This window comes from Bos grunniens, chromosome 5 (assembly GCF_055505025.1).
Source record: "Bos grunniens cultivar Pamir isolate PY7600 chromosome 5, Bosgru_T2T1.0, whole genome shotgun sequence".
NCBI classification, from domain to species: domain Eukaryota; kingdom Metazoa; phylum Chordata; class Mammalia; order Artiodactyla; family Bovidae; genus Bos; species Bos grunniens.
This window is the reverse complement of record NC_141169.1, coordinates 29,539,809-29,552,197: the sequence shown is the minus strand read 5'-3', so window position 1 is coordinate 29,552,197 and position 12,389 is coordinate 29,539,809. Positions and strand designations below refer to the sequence as shown.

Genomic DNA, 12,389 nt, shown 5'->3' with positions numbered 1-12,389 from the left:
TAAGGAATTCCTACAAACCAACGACAATGACAATAAAAATAGAGATAAACAACCAAATAGAAAAATGGACAAAAGGTATGAAAAAACCATTTCCAGAAGAAGAAATACAAATAACCAATAATATATGTAAAAAACTAGTCTACATCTCTAGTAACTGGGGAAAGGCAAACTAAACCAACAATGAGATCCATTTCACATCTATTGGATAGCAATAACCTAAAAGTTTGACTTTGCTGAAAAATGTCCTTATGGTCAACCCTCGCTCCTTGGAAGAAAAGCAATGAAAAACCTACACAGTGCGTTAAAAAACAGAGGTCTGTTTTTTACAGACTGCCTTACAAAGGTCTGTATAGTCAAAGCTATGGTTTTTCCAATAGTCATGTATGGATGTGAGAGCTGGACAATAAAAAGGTTGAGCACTGAAAAATTGATACCTTCGAACTATGGAGCTGAAGAAGATTCCTGAGAGTCCCCAGGACAGCAAGGAGATCAAAGCAGTCAATCTTAAAGGATATCAACCCTGAATATTCATTGGAAGGACTGATGCTGAAGTTGAAGTTCCAATTCTTTGGCCGCCTAATAAGAAGAGCCAACTCATTGGAAAACACCCTGATGCCGGCAAAGATTGAAGGCAGGAGGAGAAGGTAATAACAGAGGATGAGATGTTTGGATGGCATCATCGACTCAATGGGCATCAGTTTGAGCAAACTCCGAGAAATGGTGAAGGACAGAGAAGCCTGGTGTGCTGCAATCCACGGGGTCACAAAGAGTCATAAAAGACTAGTGACTGAACAACAACAACAGAAGGAGAAGGGACAGAGAAAGGACCCAAGAAAATGTTTGAAGAAATAATAGCTAAAAAGTTCCCCAACATGGAAAAGGAAATAGTCAACCAAGCCTAGGAAGTGCAGACAATCCCAGACAGGATAAACCCAAGGAGGAGACACTGAGACACATAGTAATCAAAACTGTGAAAATTAAAGACAAAGATATTAATAAAATACTAAAAGCAATAAGGGGAAAATGGCATATAACATACAAGGGGACTCCCATCAGGTTATCAGCTGATTTCACAAAAGAAATTCTGCAAGCCAGAAGCAAATGGCACGTTATGTCTAAAGTAATGAAAGGGAAGAATGTACAACCAAGAATACTCTACACAGCAAGACTCTCATTCAGACTTGATGGAGAAATCAAAGGCTTTTCTATGTTGGATGGTTGATCTTGGGCCTGCAGGGAGGAAGCTGGCCACAGACTCCTCCAAATCCACATTTCTTTGCCTCCAAGTCTTACGTGTCCAAAGACAGGAAACCACAGACACACTTTTGTAGGAGGGTCATGTAGGTTCAGTTGCTCAGTTGTGTCCAACTCTTTTCGACCACAATAGACTGTAGCCAGCCAGGTTCCTCTGCCCGTGGAAACTTCCAGGCAAGAATTCTGGAGTGGATTGCCATTTCCTCCTCTAAAACACTTTTTACTATTTTGATTATATAACTATTATACACTTAATATCTTTGTATCATGATCAGTCAACAGAAAATAATAGAATTCTATATCACTAAAACTATGATTTCATAGAAAAACTTGTAATCACTTTTAAAAATCCAGATGCATAACAGAATTATCTTGGAATCTTTTGAAAAATATAAATGCCCAAATTATTGCTATTCTTCTCCAAAACTCCAGATGTGTTTCTAATGAGCAGCCATGTTTAAAAACAACTGGACTATATGATAATTTTATACTTTTATCTAGTTTGTTTCACCTTTTCTATTTCATATTCAGTGCTCCCATTTCATTTCACTTATGTTTTCCAGTTTCTCCATCTCTTTTTTGTTGTTGTTCTTTCTCAAGCTTTTATCAAGGATGATAGAAAAGCTTGTGTGTGTGTGTGTGTGTGTGTGTGTGTGTATACATATATAGTATGTATATGTATGTATTTTAGAAAATTTATGACTTTTGACTAAAAAAATTTATGACATTTTAATTCTACTTGTTTGACTTAGTATGAAAAGAATGCTAGATTTCTAATTTATATTCACTCAAAGCTTTGATATAGTTCTATGTATTTTGGCATCTAGGGTTAGTGCTAAAAGTCTACAAAATGTATTATCCTAGTGATTTAAAAAAATTCAAATGAGGTTGGAAACTTCTAATCCAATTCTGAGAATATAAGGAAATATTTTTTAAAATAAGAAATTAACAAGTGATACACTCTGTGTGTGCTAAGTCACTTCAGTCATGTCCGACTCTGTGCGACCCTATGGACTGCAGCCTGCCAGGCTCAAGAATACTGCAGTGGTTTGTTGTGCCCTCCTCCAGAAACAAGTGATACAGGTATGACCTAAATCAAATCCCTTATGATTATACAGTGAAGGTGATGAATACATTCATGGGATTAGGTCTGGCAGACAGAGTACCTGAAGAACTATGGATAGAGGTTCATAACCTTGTACAGGAGGCAGTGACCAAAACCATCCCAAAGAAAAAGAAATGCAAGAAGGCAAAGTGGTTGTCTGAGAAGTTTTTACAAATAGCAGAGGAAAGAAGAGAAATAAAAAGCAGAGGAGAAAGGGAAAGATATGCCCAACTGAACGAGAATTCCAGAGAGTTCCAGAGAATAGCAAGGAGAGATAAGGCCTTCCTCAATGAAAAATGCAAAGAAATAGAAGAAAACAATAGAATGGGAAAGACTAAAGATTTCTTCAAGAAAATCAGAGATATCAAAGGAACATTTCATGCAAGGATGGGCATGATAAACCACAGAGACAGTCAGGACCTAATAGATGCAGAAGAGATTAAGAAGAGGTGGCAAGAATACACAGAACTATACCAAAAAAGTCTTAATGATATGGATAAACACGATGGTGTGGTTACTCACCTAGAGTCAGACGTCCTGGGGTGTGAAGTCAAGTGGGCCTTAGGAAGCATTAATAGGAACAAAGCTAGTGGAGGTGATGGAATTCCAGTTGAGCTATTTCAAATCCTAAAAGATGGTGCTGTTCAAATCCTAAAAAGTGCCGCACTGTATATGTCAGCTAATTTGGAAAACCCAGCAGTGGCCACAGGACCGGAAAGGTCAGTTTTCATTCCAAGCTCAAAGAAGGCCAGTGCCAAAGAATGTTCAAAATACTGAACAGTTATGCTCATTACCCATGCTAGTAAGGTTATGCTCAAAATCCTTCAGGTTAGGCTTCAGCAGTACTTGAATTGAGAACTTCCAGATGTACAAACTGGGTTTAGAAAAGGCAGAGGAACCAGAGATCAATTTGCTAACATCGTTGAATCATAGAGAAAGCAAGGGAATTCCAGAAAAACATCTACTTCTGCTTCATTGACTATGCTAAAGTCTTTGACTGTGTGGTGTTGGGGTCCTTTAATGGACCGGAACCTGGCAGTCTGGAGTCGACGATAAGAAAGTGAAAGAGAGAAAGACAGAGAGAGAGAGAGAAAGAAAGACACAGGGACCCAAGCTCTGATGGAGCAAGGGTGCTTTATTAGCAGAAATGTAGGCTTATATATCTTTAGTAAGATGATTACTCAGCTATTACACAGGATGACATTTTATCAATAGCCACAATATGGATAGTCTAATACATACAAGGTTGCTGATGCTGAAAAGAGTCACTGTAGGGGATTCTTACATGTCTCATCCTATGACCTCAGTCCTGGGAACAGTGTGCTGTTTCATTTGTTCCCTGAATAGGAACTGATAAGGAACAGAGAATCCTTGAGAAATAGAAAACAGCATGCAGGAATCCTCCTGTTAAATGTTCCCTGACAATTCCCCCTTATTTATTATATTTGTAAAAAGGGTCTTGACTAGTTGAGTCTGTTTAGTTTTAACAATTTTTGCATAAAGGCAATGGTAAACAACAAATATAATTGTAACAAAAGGAAGGGGAACACAAGCTTGTATGAAATATGATTGATTATAATGAAAGAAATAGTTATTATGACTACGATTGGTCTCTGTGAAATGTCTAGTCCAAGTTTTAAGTTTTTTGGTGTTCGCAGCAAGTTTCCAGATGTCTCATTGTTCAGGCCCAATCTGTTTATCGAGGACAATTCAAGGATGAGGGGGTGTCATTCCATCGTCAAACCAGCCAAGAAGTCCTTTGTCATGCTAATGTTCCATCGTAGTAACTTTTCATGTTACTTGAGTAGCATAGTCATACATAGTATTGTTAATATATCATCTGAGCACTTAGATAACCACATACTATGGGGTCCCCAATCGATAATGGTGTGATTAGCCATAAGCATTAATTTTCCTGATTTTGGAAATCCTGATTTTGGATTTTGGTCCCTTTTGATACCCTTTTCATGTCTAACTGTCTACCTATTTTTCTTCTCAGGCATTTGGAAACCCAGTCTCAGGGGAAAGGGGGCGATGACTGCTCTGGCTTCTTCAGGCTGTACAGGGACGTCATGGGGTTCTGGGTTCCTTTTGCCTGTTCTCCGACAGGGTGCATTAACAGAGGGAGATGAGAGTCCATGGAATGATAAGATGACTTGTTTCAGCATTGTCTAGGTGTTGGTCAGGGAATATTCTTGTCATACTACCATTTGGAGATTTGTTGTATTCTGGAAGAAACAAACTTAACAAGAAAGTTAAAGGTACATGGCCCATAGATTAATATAAGTAGAAAAGCTGTTCAGGGACCACCAGGAGAACTAGGCCCAGACATTGGTTCATGACATTAGTGTTTCTCTAGGTGTGAGAAGATGCAAGAATTAGGGCTCATAAAATCTTTACCTGAAAACATCTGACTGTCTGAAGGCCAGTCCTTTTGGGTTTTTTCTCAGAGCACAGAGTGCCTTATTTCTGATTTCCACCCTGAACTCCTTTCAGGGGGTGTTGAAGGTCAGCACCTTGTAGTGGTCGTGATGTAATCTTTGTAGAGGCAGCTGGCAAGTACCAACTTCCAGTCAGCAGGGTCCCTTCATAGCCACATATTTGACCATGTTTGGGGGGCATTTCATGGCTATTGTGTCTTGCGGTGTTGGGAAGGCTCATTTCCAGGTCTAGGGAAGATTTCATTGATAGGCCACTCAGTGTGCTGTTATTGGACCAGGCCTTGCAAGTAGCAAAAGTCTCTGGACCACTGTCTTACTAGCCTCTTGGTCCAAGAAAATATTCCCTCTTGTTGTTTCTTCCCATATCTAGAGTTACATTATTATAATCATTGATCTCATGTGGAACTGCATATCAGCATTATATCATAGGCTCAGTCACACATTTGTTAACATAAGAAATTCTTCCGAAACAAGTGACATAGAAAACAATATAGCTATAGCTAGCAGTTATTAGTAAATTCATAAGTCTTAGAAACTTGTATCATGCATAAAACTCTCTTCTACTTGCCACAAACCTTTTTTACACTTTCTGTATTTATCTGTAAGTCATACTTCTTTTTCTGTTAATAAAATGTACCACATATAGAACTTTCTTCTTGGGTTTCACTTTCCACAAACCTTTTTCACACTTTCTGTATTCATCACGTTATCTGTTCATTAATAGAACAGTCATCTATAAGCCATATTTCCTTCTTTTTCTCTTAATAAAATGTACCACATGTAGAACTTTCTTTTTGGGTCTCACTTTTCACAAACTTTTTTTACGCTTTCTGTGTTTATCACTTTATTTGTCTATTCATAGAATAGCCATCTACAAGCCAATTCCATTTCTTATACGCTTTTTACTGAAAACATGCATCTTACTTTCTTTCAGAAACCATGAACAGTTGTTTAGCTCATTTATAAATTAACCTCAGCAATATTATCCAGAGACAAAGACATACATTGAGACATATATATATATATGAGACATATATATATAGAGAGAGACATATATATATATCTAGACAGACATATATATATATGTCTCTCTCTCTCTCTCTCTATATATATATATATATATATCCAGACAGACAGAGGTCTCATAGTTTTCTGCTTTAAGATATAAAAGGTCTGTTTGTCGCCCCCCCTCTTTTTTTTTTTTTCTGGCTTGAAGTTATACTAATCTGTCTAAGGCTGACATCTCAGGGCAAAGTGGGTTGTCTATTTCAATAATGTGATAAGAGTTAATTATAGGCTTTTACCTAGGCATGTTTTTGTTATATCAAGGTTGGAGCTGTTGGGTCAGGAAGTCCTGTGGGAGAATGAAGAGAAGGGAGTACAAATAATTTTAGAGGTAAATCTAGTCTGATGCGAGTACGAAACTGTTTTTGTAATTTTTTTTGCACTAAATAGAGTTTCTCTTGTGTCTCTTGAGAAAGTGAATGAGGGCTATTTAAATTAGGATCTCCTTTCATTAACTTTTTTAAGGTCTGTTGCTGCTGCTGCTGCTAAGGCGCTTCAGTCGTGTCTGAGTCTGTGCGACCCCATAGACGGCTGCCTGCCAGGCTCCACCATCCCTGGGATTAAGATCTGTTAAGAGACGTCATTTGCTAGATTTTCTTTTTATAACAAAAATAGGAGAATTTCAAGGAAAGCGAGTAAGTCTAGCAAAGAAGAGACTTTTGGATTTGTGCCCACTGGCAGATGAGGAGCATTTGGAGCAGCTGGGGTATGATTAGTAGGAAATTTTTGAAATATTTTATGTTGTTCTAATTGGGCCTTCTGTAAAGTTTTATCATCTAATTCATATTTATGTAACAAGTGTTCTGTCTGTTGTCGAATATTGTGAGGGCTAGAATTACCTTGAAATGGCAGGATTACAGCTTTAATGAGAGCTCATAGGGGCCAGAAATCAATTGGAATATTTTTTCTCCATCTGGCAGCTCATTCAACATTTTCTTTGACCCAGTGCCAAATTTCTAAATCAAAACTGTCTTTATCAGGGAATCAGGGACTATGTTCGACTACTGTTTGAAGGCAAGGCTCTATTCGTTGGTGTGAAACCAAAAGTCCCTGAACTTTAAGCAAATGGTGAAGTAAAGTAGAGAAATGATGGGGCTTTCCAGCCGTTTGACCCGTGTCTTAGTACTTACCGACCTCAGTAGGTCCCGACCTCAATAGGCCCTGAGTCACTCTGTCCGAAATGCCGTGTATACCAGATCCCTGTTCTGGGTGCCACTTGTTGGGGTCCTTTAATGGACCAGAACCTGGCAGTCCGGAGTCAATGATAAGAAAGTGAAAGAGAGTAGGGCAGTCCTAAGATGGCGGAGGAATAGGATGGGGAGACCAGTTTCTCCCCCACAAACTCATCAAACAAACATTTGAACCCTGAGTAAATTCCACAAAACAACTTCTGAATGCTGGGAGAAGCCATCAGGCACCCAGAAAAGCAGCCCATTGTCTTTGAAAGGAGGTAGGAAAAAATATAAAAGACAAAAAGAGAGACAAAAGAGGTAGGGACGGAGATCCATCCCAGGAAGGGAGTCTTAAAAACGAGAGGTTTCCAAACACCAAGAAACACTCTCACTGGAGAGTCAGTGGCGAGCCTTGGAACCTCAAAGGGCAACATAACCGGGAGGAAAAATAAATAAATAGTTAAAACCCACAGATTACATGCCCAGTGGTAACTTCCAGCGGAGAAACAGCGCAGACGCGTGCATTTGCCACTAGCAAGCGGGGACTGGGCAGGGAGGCGCGGGCTGCATTGCTTAGAGTAAGAACCAGACCTGAATGCCCCGAGGGCAATCTGAAGGAACTAACTTGAGATAGCAAACCAGACTATGGGATAGCTACCCTGCAAAAAGCACTAACCTAAAACGCTGCCAGGCCCACGCACAGAACAAAGGACTGAACAGAGCTAGCCAGCTGTGGACCAGTCCATCCCCCACCGGAGACAGGCAGGCAAGGGCAGCCAGAGCCAGAAGCGGGCAATCACGGCTCCAGAGAGGCATCATCTACCAAACTGCAAGCAGGCTTCGTTGCTAACCAAGACTTCTTGGGATTCTGGACGGTCAACATCTGCCTGAGAAGGTGCGCCAGTTGTACACCCAGAAAACCGAGCCGCAGGGACCGGGGAGGCGATAAGTCGCAGAGACTGTGCTCGACAAACACCTGGTCACCTGTCAGGAAGCATGTAACAGGAGGCTTCCTGTGTGCTGTTTTGGATCTGTCAGGAATTCTCTGTTCCTTACTCAGGAATTAAGAGGAGAGGCAAGCCTCTCCCGGGACTGAGGAATCCTGGCATTTCCTTCATTAGTGTTTCTATATGATGATGAGTACCCTCTTCCTTCTTGTGAACCATACTGTAAAAGTGATTGTTTACAACTCTCTCTCTCTTTAATATGGATTGCCTATGTTTTGTAAGTCTGGAATTTTAATCTTTATCTTTGCTGAGAATAACTACCTTGTAAGACAGTATATATGCCCACACCATGTTGATTAAAACACCTTTGCTCCATTAGAGCTCTGGTCCCCATGTCTTTCTTTCTCTCTCTCTCTCTCTCTCTCTCTCTCTCTCTCCCTCTCTCTTTTTCAGGCTGATCCCCTGGAGCACAGAGGCTCTCTGAGTTCACTTTCCTGCCTGGACTTCTAAGACCCTCTTGAAAAGGCCCTCTGCACCTTCACCCCATGGAGAGGGCGCCTGAGGCCTCTGTGAACAGAGTAAGCCCCGTGCAGGGGCTTTATCGGCTTTCTGCGTAAACCAAGGAATATCAGCCTCTTTCTCTCTCCTTTACTTTCTTATCGATCAACTCCGGACCACCAGGTTCTGGTCCATTAAAGGACCTCAACAGTCACCTGAGCTGCTCGGACGTGGGAAGGGCACAAAATGCAGGCCCAACCGAGTCTGTGCCTCTGAGGACTACCCGAGTACCTGAACCTGAGTGGCTTAGGCCTGGGAAGTGTGCACAACCCAGGGCCGGCCTCAGACAGTTCCTGGCAGAGCAACCTAGAGCCTAACCAGTGTAGACAGGGAAAGTACACACACCGTGAGCAGGGGCAAACCCAGTGTGGCCGAGACAGTGCGAGCACACGCCAGTGTTACTTGTTTGCAGTGTTCCTCCCTCCCCACGGCACGACTGAACAAGTGAGCCTAAAAAAAAGTGACCACCACCGCCCCCTTGTGTCAGGGTGGAAATTAGACACTGAAGAGACCAGCAAACAGAAGAAGCTAAAACAGAGGGAACTGCCTTGGAAGTGACAGGTGCAATAGATTAAAACCCTGTAGTTAGCACCAACTACATAGGAAGGGGCCTATAGATCTTGAGAAGTATAAGCCGGACCAAGGAACTATCTGAAAATGAACTGACCCCACACTGTAAGCAAGAGCTCCAGAGAAGTCCTAGATATATTTTTACTATTATCATTCTTTAAATTAAAAAAAAATTTTTTTTTTAATTTTTAAGTCCTCTATTACTTTTTCATTTTTATAACCTATTATTAACTTGCAAAAAAGACCCTATTTTTAAAGCAAACTTCAAATATATATATTATAATTTTTTGTGACTCTTTTTTTCTTTAATATTGTGTTTTTGAGAATCCAACCTCTACTCTAGATTTTTAATCTTTGCTTTTTGGTATTTTTTTTTAATCAATTTTGTACCTTTAAGAACCCAATCTTCAGTACCCATTTTTACTTGGGAGCGAGATTACTGGCTTGACTGCTCTCTCCCCCTTTGGACTCTCTTTTTTCTCCACCAGGTCACCTCTATCTCCTCCCTCCCCGTTCTCTTCTCTACCCAACTCTGAATCTCTTTGTGTGTTCCGGATGGTGGAGAACACTTAGGGAACTGAGTACTGGCTGAATCTGTCTCTCTCCTTTTGATTCCCCCCTTTATCCTCCTGGCCACCTCTGTCTCCTTCCTCCCTCTTCTCTTCTCTGCGTAACTCTGTGAACATCTCTGAGGGATCCAGACTGTGGAGAGCACATAGGGAAGTGATTACTGGCTAGTTTGCTCTCTCCCCTTTTGATTCCCCCTCTTCTCCCCCTGGTCACCTCTATCTCCCTCCTCCCTCTTGTCTTCTCCATGTAACTCTGTGAACCTCTTTGGGTGTCCCTCACTGTGGAGAAACTTTTCATCTTTAACCTAGATGTTTTATAATTGGTGCTGTATAGATGGAGAAGTATTGAGGCTACTGTAGGAAGAAGACTGAAAACCAGAGGCAGGAGGCTAAAGTCCAAATCCTGAGAACACCAAAGAACTCCTGACTCCAGGGAACATTAATCAATAGGAGCTCATCAAACGCCTCCATACCTACACTGAAACCAAGCACCACCCAAGGGCCAAGAAGTTCCAGAGCAAGACACACCACACAAATTCTCCAGCAACACAGGAACATAGCCCTGAGCTTCAATATACAGGCTACCCAAAGTCACTCCAAACCCATTGACATCTCATAACTCATTACTGGACACTTCATTGCACTCCAGAGAGAAGATATCCAGCTCCACCCACCAGAACACCGACACAAGCTTCCCTAACTAGGAAACCTTGACAAGCCACCTTTCCAACCCCACCCACAGCAAGGAAACATCACAATAAAGAGAATTCCACAAACTGCCAGAATACAGAAAGGCCACCCCAAACACAGCAATATAAACAAGATGAAGTGGCAAAGAAATACCCAGTAGGTAAAGGAAGAGGATAAATGCCCACCAAACCAAACAAAAGAGGAAGAGCTAGGGAATCTACCTGATAAAAGAATACTGAATAATGATAGTGAAAATGATCCAAAATCTTGATAACAAAATGGAGTTACAGATAAATAGCCTGGAGACAAGGATTAAGAAGATGCAAAAAAGGTTTAACAAGGACCTAGAAGAAATAAAAAAGAATCAATATATAATGAATAATGCAATAAATGAGATAAACAACACTCTGGAGGGAACCAACAGTAGAATAATGGAAGCAGAAGATAGGATAAGTGAGGTAGAAGATAGAATGGTAGAAATAAATGAATCAGAAAGGAAAAAAGAAAAATGAATTAAAAGAAATGAGGACAATCTCAGAGACTTCTGGGACAATGTTAAACACCCCAACATTCGAATCATAGGAGTCCCAGAAGAGGAAGACAAAAAGAAAGACCATGAGAAAATACTTGAGGAGATAATAGTTGAAAACTTCCCTAAAATGGGGAAGGAAATAATCACCCAAGTCCAAGAAACCCATAGAGTCCCAAACAGGATAAACCCAAGGTGAAACACCTCAAGATACATATTAATCAAATTAACAAAGATCAAACACAAGGAACAAATATTAAAAGCAGCAAGGGAAAAACAACAAATAACACACAAGGGGATTCCCATAAGGATAACAGCTGACCTTTCAATAGAAACTCCTCAAGCCAGGAGGGAATGACAGGACATACTCAAAGTCATGAAAGAAAAGAACCTACAGCCCAGATTACTGTACCCAGCAAGGATCTCATTCAAATATGAAGGAGAAATCAAAAACTTTACAGACAAGCAAAAGCTGAGAGAATTCAGCTCCACCAAACCAGCTCTCCAACAAATGCTGAAGGATCTTCTCTAGACAGGAAACACAAAAGGGGTGTATAAACTCGAACCCAAAACAATAAAGTAAATGGCAACAGGATCATACTTATCAATAATTACCTTAAATGTAAATGGGTTGAATGCCCCAACCAAAAGACAAAGACTGGCTGAATGGATACAAAAATAAGACCCCTATATATGTTGTCTACAAGAGACCCACCTCAAAACAAGGGACACATACAGACTGAAAGTGAAGGACTGGAAAAAGATATTCCATGCAAATAGAGACCAAATGAAAGCAGGAGTAACAATACTCATATCAGATAAAATAGGCTTTAAAACAAAGGCTGTGAAAAGAGACAAAGAAGGACACTACATAATAATCAAAGGATCAATCCAAGAAGAAGATATAACAATTACAAATACATATGCACCCAACATAGGAGCACCACAATATGTAAGACAAATGCTAACAAGTATGAAAGGGGAAATTAACAATAACACAATAATAGTGGGAGACTTTAATACCCCACTCACACCTATGGATAGGTCAACTAAACAGAAAATTAACAAGGAAACACAAACTTTAAAGGATACAATAGACCAGTTAGACCTAACTGATATCTATAGGACATTTCACCCCAAAACAATGAATTTCACCTTTTTCTCAAGCGCACACGGAACCTTCTCCAGGATAGGCCATAAATCTCCTGGGCCATAAATCTAGCCTTGGTAAATTCAAAAAAAATTGAAATCATTCCAAGCATCTTTTCTGACTGCAATGCAGTAAGATTAGACCTCAATTACAGGAAAAAACTATTAAAAATTCCAACATATGGAGGCTGAACAACATGCTGCTGAATAACCAACAAATCACAGAAGAAATCAAAATATGCATAGAAACGGATGAAAATGAAAACACAACAACCCAAAACCTGTGCAACACTGTAAAAGCAGTGCTAAGGGGAAGGTTCATAGCAATACAGGCATACCT

General features: G+C 40.3%; 1 non-coding gene across 1 annotated transcript; it reads right to left on the bottom strand.

Annotated features, from left to right (window-relative positions):
- Positions 1-1,205: 1,205 nt before the first annotated feature.
- Positions 1,206-1,336, bottom strand: LOC147371604 (small nucleolar RNA SNORA38). The gene has a single exon (XR_015164976.1). It is a non-coding gene; the product is annotated as a small nucleolar RNA SNORA38 (small nucleolar RNA).
- Between the last annotated feature and the right edge of the window lie 11,053 nt (positions 1,337-12,389).